The sequence below is a fragment of the Enhydra lutris genome, unplaced genomic scaffold (assembly GCF_002288905.1).
Source record: "Enhydra lutris kenyoni isolate GAN:26980312 unplaced genomic scaffold, ASM228890v2 scaffoldscaffold26, whole genome shotgun sequence".
Lineage (NCBI taxonomy): Eukaryota > Metazoa > Chordata > Mammalia > Carnivora > Mustelidae > Enhydra > Enhydra lutris.
The window spans coordinates 1769177-1775322 of NW_019154110.1; positions in this window are offsets into that span (position 1 = coordinate 1769177).

A 6146-nucleotide genomic window follows, 5' to 3' on the forward strand; every position below is an offset into this window, starting at 1 on the left:
AATGAAATGTAATACTGAATATGAAAAATTCATGGAAGAGTTGGAAGAGAAAGTTGAACAAATCTCCCAGAATTAGGAGAGAAAAGATGAGACAATCATGGGACCAGTCCAGAAGACCCAACATCAGAATAATGGGAAGAGGTGCCTGGCTGGCTCACTCAATAGAGCATGCTATTTTGATCTCAGGGTTGTGAGTTCAAGCCCCATGTTGGGGATAGAGTTTACTTTAAAAAATAATAATGGTAGGGGCCCCTGGGTGGCTCAGTCTGTTAAGCGTCTGCCTTCCGCTCAGGTCATGATCCCAGGGTCCTGGGATCAAGCCCCTCATTGGGCTCCCTGCTCACAGGGAGTCTGGGGAATCTGCTTTTCTCAAATAAATAAATAAAATCTTTTTTAAAAAATAAAAAATAATAATGGGAGTCCCAGAAAGAGAGAACAGAGGGGAAAAAAAGGGAAAGAAAATCATTAGTGAAGTAATGAAATATACCTCCTCAAAACCAAAGAACATCGGGCTGCCTGGGTGGCTCAGTGGGTTAAGCCTCTGCCTTCTGCTCGGGTCATGATCTCGGGGTCCTGGGATCGAGTCCCACATCAGGCTCTCTGCTGGGCAGGGAGCCTGCTACCTCCTCTCTCTCTCTCTCTCTCTACTTGTGATCTCTCTCTGTCAAATAAATGAAATCTTAAAAAAAAAAAAAAAAAGAAAAACAACAAAAAAAACCCAAAGAACATGAGTTGCAGTTACTACATATTGAGGGGTCTGTGGAATGCCCAGACCAGTTAAAGAAAATAGATTTACATCAAGCAACATCATAGGTAAATTTCAGGACATTGAGATTAATGTTCTAGAGGAGAGGGAAAGTTACATACAAACACCAGGAATAAATATGACTTTGGACTTTTAACAGCATCCTGGAAGCTGAAAGGTAATGGAGTGATGTCACCAAAAATTTGAAGGGAAATTATTTCAAACTAGCATTTCATACCCAGCCAAATTACCAATCAAGTGTGAGCATTGTTCCCACAAATTTATTTTCCATGCACCCTTCTCAGAAAGCTACTAGAAGATACACTCCACCAAAAAAGGGGCTGGGGAGTTAAAGAAGAAAGAGGAGTACACAGATGGAAAAAACTGGGGAATCAAGATAAAAGGGAAGAAAGGACTTTCCAGGATGATATTGAATGGGGATCCTAGGAAAAGAACACAATAAACAAGCAGAGAGGGAAGCTGGTATCTACAGAGGGTCATAAAGCTCTGGAAGTTTCCTTTTTGGGAAAGGCAAAACTGACCAGCTACCTTATATGTCTGAATATTTGAGAAAAGATGTAAAAACTAATGAGGAGCCAGGGGAGTAATTGCCAAGGGATCTATAGAAAACTGAGCAGAGGGACGCCTGGGTGGCTCAGCTGGTTAAGCAGCTGCCTTCGGCTCAGGTCATGATCCCAGCGTCCTGGGATTGAGTCCCACATCGGGCTCCTTGCTCAGCAGGGAGCCTGCTTCTCCCTCTGCCTCTGCCTGCCATTCTGTCTGCCTGTGCTTGCTCTCTCTCCCTCTCTCTCTCTCTGAAAAAAAAAAAAAAAAAATCTTAAAAAAAAAAAAAAAAGAAAACTGAGCAGATGCATCTGTTAACTATAGACAAAATGAACTGTTGCTTAGGAAAGGAAATCTAATCGTAGTTTACTACATGAATGAGCTACAAATCTGTGTGTACTATTTGTATAAATAGGCATAATATAGATTTTTTTAATATGGTTTTGTTTTTTGGTTTGTTTGTTTTTTTTACATTAAAACCTCATATAGGGGTGCCTGGGTGGCTCAGTGAGTTAAAGCCTCTGCCTTCGGCTCAGGTCATGATCCCAGGGTCCTGGGATGGAGCCCCTCATCGGGCTCTCTGCTCTGTGGGGAGCCTGCTTCCTCCTCTCTCTCTCTGCCTGCCTCTCTGCCTACTTGTGATCTCTGTCTGTCAAGGAAATAAATAAAATCTTAAAAAAAACCCTCATATAAATTACTGATGATAGACACACAAATGGCAGGTGGAGGTGAGTTCGCTAAACAGGGGGACAGGAGAGGCAATGACTTAGGGGGAAGGTTCAGGTAAGTTGCAGATTCACCCCTATAGCCTGGATCCTTAGCAAGAAGGAAATGTCTGCCCAGGAGGTGGGGCTTGGCACAGCCCTCTGTACCCAAGAAGTCAGGAAATAAATGAGTATCTCAGAGGCTGGGCACCCAACATTGCTGTGTCCTCCCACAGGGAGTGTGGAGAGGACCTGGGGTTGTGGCTTCTAGAGCCAGACTGCTTGGATTACAATCCCAGACCTGCCACTTATTAGCTATGTGGACTTGGGCAAATTATTAGATTTTTCTGCCACCCAGTATCCTCCTCTGTGCAATGGAATGACAGTAATAGGATTATCATAAGAATTAAATTAACATGTGCAAAGTGCTTAGAAAAGTGCCTAACACAGAGTATAAGGGCTAGCTATTGTTATTGCATGCACAATTACATAAACATTGCTTATAAATGTTGCCAAAATTATAAACTAACCAGATGGGGAGAATGGGGTAGTGGGAAGGATATTCATATATTTCGGAGGCTAGGGGGAGAGTTGGATCTCCACTTTGTATGGTGGGAAGTAAGTAAATCTCTGAAAGCAAAAGGTCAACCATAGCAATACAGGGGGCCCTGGCTGGCTAAATTGATAGAGCACGTGACTTTTAATCTCAGGGTCCTGAGTTCAAGCTCTGTGTTGGGTGTTGAGCCTACTTAAAAAAAAAAAAAAAAAGTAGCATTACACTCTTAGTTGGAGATATGAAAATAAACGCTACAATGATCAGCTAAAATTGGCGAAAGTAGTTTTCTTTGGAGAGGGAGAAATCAGAGGAGGGAACATTAGGCAGCTGTTCTTTGTAACAAATTCTATGAGACTATATAACTTTGTAAAAACTGAAACTAAAAACATTAACTGTATAACTAGCTATTTAATAACCCAATCTAGAACGCAAGCTCCCAGCAGGGATAGCCTTGATCTGATTGGCTGTCTTCTGTATCCCAGCACCCTGGCAAGGCCAGCACCTGGCGGTGTGTGTTAAACTTTTGTAGAAATAAATCTTCAGGGGTGCCTGGTGGCTCATCCTTGGATCAAGCCCTGCATTCGGTTCCCTACTCTGCAGGGGGTCTGTTTCTCCCTCTTCCACTCTCTCTGCTTGTGTTCCCTCTCTAACTGTCTCTGTCTCTGTCAAATAAATAAATAAATAAAATCTTAAAAGAAAGAAAGACATCTTTAAGGGCATGTATGCTTTGAAAAGATTTACTGCATTGTATAGGACTTTGGAAACATAATTTCTCATGCCTCTGCCAGTTCTATGATTCTTTTTTAAGATTTTTAAAAAAGATTTTTTTTATTTGTTTTGAGAGAGAGAGAAAGCATGAGCATGTAAGCAGGGGCAGAGAGAGAAGGAGAGAGAGAGAACCTCCAGCAGACTCCCTGCTGAGCTTGGAGTCTGTGGCTCCTTGATTTCATGACCCTGAGATCATGACCTGAGCTGAAACCAAGAGTCCAAAGCTCAACTGTCTGAGCCACCCAGGTGCCCCTCCGCCACTTCAATGATTCTAATCACCTGACCTGAGCTGAAGGCAGTTGCTTAACCCACTGAGCCACCCAGGCATCCCTAAATTACCTTATTTGTTAGCTTTTTATTTTGAAATAATTTTTTAAAAAGATTTTATTTATTTATTTGACAGAGATTACAAGTAGGCAGAGAGGTAGGCAGAGAGGCAGGCAGAGAGAGAGAGGGGGAAGCAGGCTCCCTGCCGAGCAGAGAGCCCTATGCAGGGCTCGATGTGGGGCTCGATGTGGGGCTCAATCCCAGGATCCCAGGATCATGACCCAAGATGAAAGCAGAGGCTTTAACCCACTGAGCCACCCAGGCGCCCCTATTTTGAAATAAATTTAAGCTCACATTAAGATTGCAAAAGTGGTGCAGAGAACATAAACATATAGATAAATGGAATAAAACAGTATCAAGAAAGAAACAAATGGTTGATTGATTTTTGACAGAGGGGTCAAGACAAGTCAAAACTGAAAAAAAATAGTTTTTTTTTTTAGCAAATGGTGATGGGACAACGGAAAATCCACATACAAAAGAAGTCATTTGGACCTCTATCTCACACCACACACAAAAAATAACTGGATGTAAATCATAGATCTACATGTAGGAGCTAAAACTATAAAACTCTTAGAAGAAAACTAGGAGTACATCTTTGTAAGTTGGATTAGACAATAATTTTTAAGATTTGACACTAAAATCATAAGCAATAGAAGATTTGATAGGTTGAACTTTATTTAAATTAAAAACTTTTGACCTTCAAAGAAGCCATCAAGAAAATGAAAAGATAACCCTAAGAATGAAAGAAAATGTTTGCATATCAGATAAAGGAAATGAAACTTGTATCTAGGATAAAGAGCTTTCAGAACTCAATAATAAAAAGACAACACAATTTTAATATAGGCAAAAGATCTGAATAGATATTTCTCCAAAGAAGATTTTATATATATGTAGGCATATATGTATAGGTAGATGTGTATATACCTATGTGTGTATACATGTGTATATTTTGAGGACAAACCTCAAAAACATGCTAAGTAAAAGAAGCCAGTCTCAAAAGATCACTATTGTGATACTAATTATAAGAAATGTCTAGATAAGGTAAAACTATACATTCAGAAATTAATTAGTGGTTGTCTAGGACTGAGGAGTAGGAGGTAGGAGGAAATGGGCAGTGAGTGCTAATGGGCACAAGGTTTCTTTTTGGGATGATGAGAATGTTCTGAACTAGATAGTAATGGCAATTGCACAACTCTGTAAATATGCTAAAAATCATTGGATTATTTAAATCATTTAAAAATCGTTAAATGATTAAATCATTAAATGATTAATTTTAAATCATTAATCATTTAAATCATTAAATGATTAAAATCATTTAAACAGGTGAACTTTATGGAATGCAAATTATATCTCAATAATACTGTTTAGAAATAGAACAGGGGCACCTGGCTGGCTCAGTCAGTGGAGAACATGATCTTGGGGTTGTGAGTTAGAGCCCCACATTGAGTGTAGAGATTACCAAAAATAAAATCTTAAAAAAAAGGGGGGGGGTGCCTGGATGGCTCAGTTGGTTAAGTGTTCAACTCTAGGTCTCAGCTCAAAACTTGATCTCAGGGACAGAAATGAATGAGTACAGAGAGTTTCCACGTACCTTTCACCCACTTGAGAATTTCTTACATGATGATAGCAGAAAAATCAAAACCAGAAATTGACATCAGTACTTTTAACAAAACCATAGACAATACTAGGAGATTACCAGGGTTTAGAACAATACCCGGCACACATGTGAACCTTATACAGGTGAAACTTCGTGACAATGACAATGATGAACATAAAAATGATGATAGTGGAATTTCTACTGTTGCCAGGCTGATTGACTGGCTGTTTTCAGAGCATGCCATATTGGTTCCTATTTCTAAACTCCAACTCTAGCAGTTTCTATCACTTGGGATTCTTTTTTCCTTCCTCTTTCTTTATTCCATCAAATCCTTCACATTCACCCATTTCCATCAAATCTTTACTAATGCTCCTCTCCCTTCTGTGACCTGTGTGAATCTCTGCACCAGCCAGCTCTTGCCTGAACTCTCCTTTGCATTCTTCTCTAATTATTTTACCTTTGAGTCCTAGATTATAAACCAGATTGGGACATTGTATCCGTTGCAATTCCTTGGCATCCTCCACAGTAAATTGTGTGAATTCAAACAAATTTAACTGTTGACCAAGGCAGATTTAAAGTTTTAGGAAGGAGTAAGAGAGATAGGAAGTGAAACAAGGGTGGCAGGAGATGGGACACAATTCAGGCAGCAAGACATGGGCAGAGCCTGAGGAAAACAAGAAGCATTTATAAGGTGTCCACTATATACTCCATAATGCAATCATTGCCAGAGAGAGAAGAGAAGAAATGGAAGGGGAGGGGTAAAGACATCAAGCAATGTTGTTCCGCAAGGCTTCTTTTTTATTCTGGGTTCATTGTCTAACTCTTGGACTTCAAGGGCAGGGATATGCCCTGCCTCCAACTCCCATCACATTGCATTATGAGATT